This window comes from Pseudorasbora parva, chromosome 15 (assembly GCF_024679245.1).
Source record: "Pseudorasbora parva isolate DD20220531a chromosome 15, ASM2467924v1, whole genome shotgun sequence".
Lineage (NCBI taxonomy): Eukaryota > Metazoa > Chordata > Actinopteri > Cypriniformes > Gobionidae > Pseudorasbora > Pseudorasbora parva.
Window position 1 is genome coordinate 32,725,188 of NC_090186.1, and position 9,795 is coordinate 32,734,982.

The following is a 9,795-nucleotide window of genomic DNA, read 5'->3' on the forward strand; positions in this document are numbered from 1 at the left end:
CCAGTGTACTGTCCTGTATACTCACCTGCACGTCCAAAGCTAAGAGCCCAGTGTACGGTCCTGTATACTCACCTGCACGTCTAAAGCTAAGAGCCCAGTGTACGGTCCTGTATACTCACCTGCACGTCCAAAGCTAAGAGCCCAGTGTACGGTCCTGTATACTCATCTGTACGTCCAAAGCTAAGAGCCCAGTGTACTGTCCTGTATACTCACCTGCACGTCCAAAGCTAAGAGCCCAGTGTACGGTCCTGTATACTCATCTGTACGTCTCAAGCTAAGAGCCCAGTGTACTGTCCTGTATACTCACCTGCACGCCCAAAGCTAAGAGCCCAGTGTACCGCCTGCATACTCACCTGTATGCCCAAAGCTAAGAGCCCAGTGTACCGCCTGTATACTCACCTGTATGCCCAAAGCTGAGAGCCCAGTGTACCGCCTGCGTAGTCACCTGCAAAACTCGGCTTGTACGAAGAAGAGAGAGAAGAGACCGGGAAAATCTGTCGAAAATCAGGAGCGACTCAGATCCCAAGGCCCCAGTCCAGGAGGACTGGTGTCCCCCTTTGTAGTATTTCTCCTTCCCCTTTCCCATAAATCTCTTTTAAATTAATAAATATTGGTTTTAACTTAACCGTCCTCGTCTGTCTGGTCATTGGGGTGTTTCCGGGACCTCCTCGGGGTGGAAACTAAGGGAGGAGCGGGAGGAGCGCTAAGTGGCGGTCCGCTCCGGCCTGTGACATGAACATGTAATCCCTGATATCAAAAAGACATTATGTTACTTGTAAAAATTCCATACCTTATATCAAGAATTCATATTGTAAATAGTGAACATTTATTTATTGACATTAAAACTGCATAATTTGTGAATAAAAAAAACTAAAATGGCTTGCCATAGGATGCTACTGTGTTTTATATTATGCATGTTAAAGCAATATTTGATTTATTGTTATTATTTACGGAGGGATGTGCATCCATATTGACCAGTATGTCCAGCTAATTAATATCAACATTTTACATTCAATATAGCCTATAAATCTATATTCAACCAATGTCAAATTGTCAATACATTGCTTTCCATCTTGCATAATTTGTGCAGTAGTTTAGAGTTGTAACTAAACATTGACTAGATAATCATTGTCTTATGTAGAATATGTGCACTTATGATGAGGAGGAGGACCATCATGCCTGGTATCCACAGAGATATTTCTGCTGGAAAATACACATTTCATTTTGTGCACGCGCATATGAACGCATGTTCTTGCGCGACGCGGATCTTTTCCGAGCTGCAGTAAACAAACACTGTTGCCGTTTATCCGGAAAAAAGAAAAGAAAAAAAAAAAACGTTATTTAAAATTGTATTTCTCAAGCACAAAGACACAGAACACAGCCCTGAAAGCGGCTGGCATTAGCTAGCTAGACAGACCAAGAGATGCATAGCTTGCCTGTCCAGAATGCACATCAACTTAACTTTACTGTTATTTGCTGACATCAAACTTGGAGAGGAGAGAACACAAGTTTACCTGATTGCTGTTCCTGAAATTCGCTGTCGTGGTGTTTTTTCCTTCTTTGCATGGCCAGAAGGATAATTCCGCTTAATTTTATCATCAGTGTTTGACATTGATTGACGCGCTTTGACACGAGGGGGAGGCGGGGCCTTGAGTAAATTGCGGGGCCCTACGCAGCTTGCGTAGTGAGCGTATAGGGCTGTTCGGCTCTGATTATATCTATTAGGGGGCATTTTGTTAAGATTTTAATTATTTTTGCCTTTTGGAATCTGCATTTAAATCCATTTGGCTCAAAAATCTCACTTTCAAATGGGCATGGCACCTGTAGTGTGAACAAAGTGGCTGTGCAGATAGGCTAGAGTAGACAGTCTAGGTTAATATGTAAAATAATCCAATCGCCCTCTTCCCAGACATTTCTAAGATATATTTGACATAGGCCTATTTTACATAAAAACAAAAATATCATCGATTTGGCGGATCCATCTCACTCATCTTTATTGAAGTCACTGAACTCAAGTGATTCTGATTCCATGTGGGGTTCAATATAAGAGTTCATGTACGATGTCGTGTTTTCATTGGTCAGTCATTGAAGCCTATTTCTGATTGGATGTTGCCGTTTTGATGGCGTTTATGCCAAGAGCAAAGAGATCGAAACCGTAAAGAAGAGTTTTTCTCTTCTTGCAAGCGCACGGAACACAGTCTGTGCACATACAGGCTTAGTTTAAGCGAAGAGGAGAGATTTGCGATTGCACTGGACACGTTTTAAGTGCAGGCATATTCTCTGAGTGAGCCCAGAGAACATTCTAACAAGAGCAGCGTATCTAAGAGCGCAAGCAGAGTTCTCGCGCACGAGCAGGGAGATTCGCGCTCGGCACATTACATTCTGGGCGCGAGCAGAGAGAGATTTGTGCTCGCGCATTATATTCCGCGCACGAGCAGAGAGATTCGCACTTGCGCACTATATTAATGTACTTTCGCGCTACAATAAAGCGCTCTCGACATTTGACAGGGAAATAACGCCATAAGAAAACGCCAGGCAGCCGCCCGCAGCTGACACGCAACAGAAACGCCATGCTCGCGTCACACTTGCAGTGTGTCTCCGGCTTAAGAACATACAAGCAAACACACTCAAAGTGTTCTTTTCCTCTCTAGGCAGGTATTTCATTTTATTTATCAAAATGTTCTTTTATATACTTGTGTGATGTTCTGTAATTCGATCGCGGCTTTAACATGTTGTGAGAAAACGGTTTACGAATGTTTATTCACCACATTATTTTTTATTTAAACCTAAATAAAAAAGCCATTGCCAGTTTGTCTGTCAGTTGGCAGGCAGTTTTGGTCGCTTTATTAAATAATTAAATTTAATAAGTTGTTGCTGTGTGCAGTGTGTAAAGGAAAATAAAAATAGTTTTACCCTTCTGCTGACAAGTGTCGTGCCCCTCCCAACCCATTCACACATACACATAGAGGATTCAACTATCGGTCGACTATAGAAAGATTCGACAATTCTGATTCGAATGTCTAAATCCTTAGTCGAGGATTTAAAAAAAGAAGGTCTTCCTGACCTTTTTACAGAAGGTAAAACTCTCAGTAATCTTCACTGACATTAGCCCTATTCGGACGGGATTAGATTAACATGGGGACGTCGGGGTAAAGTAATTTTACCTCAGGACGTCTGTAATATTAATGGTCAATTCGCACGGGATTAAGACATCTCAGTAAAACGTCCCCGGTTACGTATGTAACCTTAGTTCCCTGAGAACAGGGAACGAGACGCTGCGTCAGCTGACGCTACGGGGAACGCCTTCAGCGTGACAGGTGTCTGAAATCGCTATCAAATCACAATCCTACTGACCGTCGGCAGCTGGTGATGTCATCACCGTGCGACCAGGAAGTATAAAAAGGCACCGTGCCAACATGACAACATCCGCTTCGTCTGAAGGGACTGTGGGCAGGCACACCTTGAAGCATGGCCATGTGACGCAGCGTCTCGTTCCCTGTTCTCAGGGAACTAAGGTTACATACGTAACCGGGGACGTTCCCTTTCGAAAGGGAACTCGCGCTGCGTCAGCTGACGCTACGGGGAACGATATACCCATGCCGCCATGCTGAGGGGAGTGCACGCCCCTTACTGGCAGTGAGAACTGCCTGGACGAGTGTTCGCGGAAAGTCTGAACCACTCCCCCTCTAGCCACACAGGCTGCCAGTGACATCATTCCCTACGGTCATAGCCCAAGCTATATGCCTAAGAGAGAACCTAAACAAGTTTTACTGAGGTTTCCTACTCTCGGCTTGCTCGAGGGCCTGGGACCTACTACTTTCGAAGGAAGGAGTCCCTTAAGGGAATGTGGCTAGGGGACCCGAGGGCGCCACCAGCCGTCACTAATTCGGGAAACCCTTCACCGAATGCCACCAGGGAGGCCTCACCTGGCATCACTTCTGTGGGACACCCCAGCTTGGCCAACCCTGTCTGTCAAAACAGAGCCTCCGGACATCGCTCTACTTATGAGCATCCAGACTGAGGGACTGCAAAGTGGCAATGTCCTCCTCAGACCGGAACTCGGAGACGGGAATCCTGGAGAGCAGTACTCAGCTTAGTGCTTCTTACCCTTGCCATCGAGGGGAGTCTCTTCTGCTCGATCCTAGGATCTACTGAGCACATTTATTACAGGGGTGCTCAGGAGGCCTAAAAAGGCCTATGGACTGATCTACCCGGGAGGCCCCGAGGGGGGCCTGCCCGTCTGATCAGACTCAAGCGGCCGTAAGCTCGCAGACGACCCTCAATGAGGGGAGCTCTTAAGCCAGCTTGGTAGGTAAACCATGCTGTAGGCTAGCCAGTTCCCTGTCCTGAAGGGACTGCGCAGCAGAAACGGAGTCTCGTTGTGCTAGGGCACGAGCCCGCCACTGAGTTATACCGGCCCAGGCCGGGACCCAACGGCAGGCAGCCGCTAGCTGTCAGCCCAAAGCCAGTTCTACATTCCCGCTTAGGGGAACCGTTTCCCCTCCAGGGAGGCCAGGAGGCGCTTCTACCTGGCACCGTTAGTGCTAGCTGTTAAGAGCCGCAGGAAGGTGGCTTTACTGGTTCCTCAGGGGCTCATGAGGCTATAACGCCAGAAGCCACCTATGCTAATGGCTAGCTTGTCACCGAGACCTGGTCCGGGAATCCCCTCCCAAAAAGGCCCGAAGAGGCCTGACAGCATAATACACTGGCCTACCGAGCGTCCCAGCTCGGGGGCTCACCCTCAGGTGGCCTAGAACGGCCTACTTCCTGCCAGCCAACGTGCAAACTGTCGGGAGCTATTGTGTTCCCGGGGCTCGCCTCCAGGGAGGCCTGTTTGATGCCACGTACAGTCCGGTCCTTTTAGGGCGGCCTGGAGAGGCCTATTGCCGAATGGCAGTTCCCTATTAGATTGGTGACATACGGTGCTTATCCGATGGCAAATCCCACCGGAAACCCCGCAGGGCCGGGAAACGACCATAGGACGGCCTGCAGCGGCCCGTCCCAGATAGCAGACTATGCTAGCCGCCTGGCTAGCACCCACGCACACTGTCGCAAGACCTGGGAACCGGGGCACACCCTACAGGAGGCCTAAAGCGGCCTAGATCCTGTCAACCAATGGTCGGAACCCTAGGTCACCCCCTCATGGGACGCCATGTGAGGCTTGCTGAAACTCTGCGAGCCCTTAGAGTCGGGCTGACAGTGGCTGTCTGCTGGCTGATGAGGACTGGGTATCCAGTCACTACCTGGGGACTCATCCACAGGGAGGCCGTTAGGGGCCTACTTATGACAAGGTTTCTGCTGCAGCCGACATCGTTGGGGAGAACCCTCCCCGCTCACATGGGCCACGATGTCGGAACTCACCCGCAGGGAGGCCTACTGAGGCCTACCACCTGACCCAGAGTTAACTGCCCGGACTGCCTCGGCTGGCGTCTCCCGCCAGCCCGCCTTCTATAGTCGGTCCGCCCCAGCGGCCCATAGCAGCCTTCTGCGACGGCGCAGTCTCTCAGGCAGCGCCTACCAGCGTGGACCTAAAACACAATGCCCACAGCAGTGCACTCAGCATAAAACGCCTTGAACCCTTTAAAGCGAGGGGAGTACAACTTACGCCACCTGCCTCCAGGGCGGCCGTCTGGTCGTCCAGCGGTCCGCCGTCCGCGCAAGGGCGTCAGCCGTGACAGTGTTTCGACTCCAGGGGAGCATCCTACCAACCGATGCTTTCAGATGGTTGCGAAGTACAGCTCGACCCGAGCCTAAAAGGTGAAGCAGAAGACACAGAGCAAAAAGTGAAATATATTGAACACACACAACCGGCCATTCCCTGAACCAAGCCGGGGGGCCGCCCAGAAGTGGCGGCCGCACTAGCTCTGGGGGGCGGGGCTAGCAAAACCAGTCTGACTGCGCACCGCGCAGAGACGCCTACCCCGTCCCCACGACCACTGGCTGAGTCGCGATTCATTCTGCTATACACCTTTTTGCATTAATAACAACCCCCAAATGCAGAAGGGGGGTGGGCATTGGCCGGACGACCCTACTACGGGGAGGCCGGGTAGGGAAACAAAGCCCCTGCGGGGATACCGACAGGAGCCCGGGGCAACTGCCAGGGCGATATGCCACCGCACGACGCCACCGTCATCCCATCAACAGCCTAGGCCAACCTGATGCACTAGCATCGGTCTGATAATCCCACAACAACGGCCCTAAAAAGGACTGGGACAGACCTTACTGTAGTTCATGCGCTAGCCTAACCTCACAAATTCATCTAGATATTTCACTAGCAGAGGTGCCAACGCTACCCAGAGGTGGCTACAGCTAAAAACCATTCGCCAGGAGAACATACGTCAGTTTATATCGCCGCTACATGCCCGCGGCATGTGCGGTGGCCTCAACTGCTCATATTACACATATCCAGAAGAGAAACAGCCTTATAAACTACTGTTGCTACACTAGCAAACATACAGCCTACATAAACACACTGTGTTTATACAAACACCGTTCTAGCCACCTTTACCGGGGAACTACAGGCCCACTTCTCCAACTGTTACATTCTTTTCTTCATCTTTTGTAGACAAAATATCCCTCAGGGAAGCATAGAGTCCAAACATACGGCAAAAAAGAAGAATGTTTGCCCTAAAAGGGGACTCACCCGCTGTTTTCAGTGCCTCATCGCTTCATGTAACATGCATGCTTCGGCGCACTAACCTGAGGGCGGGGCGCTTTATTCTCACATGTAAGGCCGAGGAGGCGGCCGCGAAATCCCGCTTTTCCCAGAGACGATGCACTGTGTGCGGGCAGAGCACACACCGGCCTGGCAGGCTTTTGTCAGAGTCTCACCTCCGCTCATCATCAGCCCGCGCGGCCTGGTGTAAAGCGTGCCCGGGGAGAAAAAAGAAAAACAACAGAACAACAAAGGAGGGGACACAACATCACTTCCGCGCCCTCGGGGGCGGAGACTCACCACCTCGCTTTGGGCGCTGGAAGCGGATCTCCCCGATGTCCCTCCTCCTCTTCCACGTCCTACTCCTCCACGGAGGGGGCGCACGAGAGGCCACGCTACTGCGTTGGCCCTTTTTTTTTTTTTTTTTTTGATGATCCTTGGATCTTGATGGGCCATGGACACCCTCCTGCCTGGGCGCCGCCCCAGACCTCAGCGGAATACACGTTCTATACGCCGCTGAGCGCGCCCTCGCCTCTCTGAACTTTCCCACCACCGCCTCGACGGAGGTGCCGAAAAACCCAGAGGGCGAGACCGGGGCATCGAGGAGAAAAGCCTTTTCTTTCACCCCGATGCCCACCAAGTTTATCCACCGATGCCTCCTCCGTGGTGACCCTAGCCGCCATCGACCGTCCGATGGCGACTGCTATGTTGTTTGGCCGCCCGGAGAGAGAGATCCGTGGTGCGCCACTCAGCCATCGCATCAGGGGGTAGGCCAACTGGAAAAGCACGGGCTGAAGAAGAGGAGGAGTCTCCATCCGACTCCTCCTCCGTCCGCCTGCTCTCGCGACCTGGCTGATCGTCCGCGAGCACTGTGTTCCCCAGACGATGAGCCAGATCCATCTGGGAGCCCCAGGACAAACGGCGCCGCTCAGCCTCGGCATGAGCGGGACCGCTCCCAAATGCTGGCTCTTCTTCCCTCGAGTAGAAGGCCAAGCGAGAGCGGAGCGTCCTCAGTCGGAAAAACGCTCGCAGTTTGCGCAGGAAGCCCCCTCGAGAACCTCCCGCGCGTGCTCTTCCCCCAGGCAGAGCACACAAAGGGTGTGCGTGTCCCCAGGCGTGAGAAACCTGGGACACGGATCAGCGCACTTCCTGTACGCTCCCTTCACTTTGCGTGTGCACTTCATTCCACTTTAGAAAGACTTTCTAGCGAACCAGACAAAACAGTCCCTGAAGACGAAAGGATGTTGTCATGTTGGCACGGTGCCTTTTTATACTTCCTGGTCGCACGGTGATGACATCACCAGCTGCCGACGGTCAGTAGGATTGTGATTTGATAGCGATTTCAGACACCTGTCACGCTGAAGGCGTTCCCCGTAGCGTCAGCTGACGCAGTGCGAGTTCCCTTTCGAAAGGGAACTAGCAGAAGTGGGAGGAGTAACTCGCTTTACACAGCAGGGTAACCTCCGTGTCGTCATGTGCGTATGACGTTGCTGTTATCTTGTGAGCAAACACAACATGAGCACCAGTCTGAACTCCGTCTACAATATAATGTTCGTTTTAATAAACAGTTAGATCCAGACTAACGGTTCTGATTGGATTGTGTTGGTAATAGACACTTTCCTAGAGCTAAAATAAGTGTTGTGCCTCTAATAAGTGCTTTTGATCTTTTGTTTTAAATGAAAATACTAGAGGTTTGCCACAGAGTTGTCCCTCCACCTACAACGCAACCGAATGCTTCAAGCGCCTCAAATCTCGCAAAATGCGTTTTTTAAAAAAGCTTTAAAGTTTTAAAAAGGAAATGATGGAATTTTACCTCACATTTTTACAGCGGGTCTATTCGAACCGGATTAGTATTACCCCAGGTCATTTTTCCGGACCTTTTTACAGAAGGTAAGAGTCTTGGTAATCTTTACTGACATTGTCCGTAATGACTACTGAGATGGCACATTTGGACGGGACTAAAATCACAGAGAACCTCTGGTAATAATTACTTTACCCCCACGTCCCCATGTTAATCTAATCCAGTCCGAATAGGGCTATTTTCCGTAATGATTACCGAGATGGCACATTTGGACGGGACTAAAATCACCAAGAACTTCTGGTAATAATTACTTTACCCCCACGTCCTCATGTTAATCTAATCCAGTCCGAATAGGACTTTACACACTACATGAAAGGTAATTTTCAAAAATGTATAATAGGGGCTCGTTAATATAATAAAATGCTGTTTTTTTATTTATTTAAAAAAAATTATATGTGTTGCATATTTTCAACCATGCAGCAAACTAATTGAAAAATTACATTGATCGGTTTAGAAAGAAATTTAAATCTGTCTAATTTCTTACTGCCAGTTAAAGACTTAATTATGAGGATGCCTAAACTCTAATGACCACTAAGAAGTGAAGTCTAGAGCTATCCATTTAATACAGAGAGTTAGTATACAAATCTGAATATAAAATGTACCTCTACATCTGTTATTGATGCTGATGGTGAGATTTGAGTTTGTTGCAGTGAATCCATCCAAACATGAGCAATTGTAACTTCCTATTTCATTTGTGCAGTTGGAATCTGGGCCACATACAGATGGAACAAACCGACATTCATCTGTATCTATGGGGGAAACAAATGTAATGTACATACAAATATAAACACTGAAGAACTTGATAGACATCTTGTGTCTAACATCATCAACATTGACACTCACCTAAAGGATTATTAGGAACACCCTACTAATACCGTGTTTGACCCCCTTTCGCCTTCAGAACTGCCTTTATTCTACATGGCATTGATTTAACAAGGTATTGACAGCGTTCTTTAGAAATGTTGGCCCATATTGATAGGATAGCATCTTGCGGATGGAGATTTGTGGGATGCACGTCCAGGGCACGAAGCTCCACCACATCCCAAAGATGCTCTATTGGGTTGAGATCTGGTGACTGTGGGGGCCACTTTAGTACAGTAAACTCATTCTCATGTTCAAGAAATCAATTTGAAATGATTGAAGCTTTTTGACATGGTGTATTATCCTGCTGGAATTACCCATCAGAGGACATCGGTCATAAAGGGCCTTTAAACAATGCCCAAATGGCACTAAGGGGCCTAAAGTGTGCCAAGAAAACATCCCCCACACCATTACACCA

At 49.2% G+C, this 9,795-nt stretch overlaps 1 protein-coding gene across 1 annotated transcript in view; it reads right to left on the reverse strand.

Annotated features, from left to right (window-relative positions):
• Window positions 1-9,239, reverse strand: part of LOC137041473 (adhesion G protein-coupled receptor F4-like) — a 39,366-nt gene extending 30,127 nt beyond the window's left edge. The window contains exon 1 of the mRNA XM_067417825.1: window positions 9,119-9,239. The gene's annotated coding sequence lies outside the window, so the exon portion shown is untranslated. The remainder of the gene's footprint in view (window positions 1-9,118) is intronic.
• Window positions 9,240-9,795: the final 556 nt, after the last annotated feature.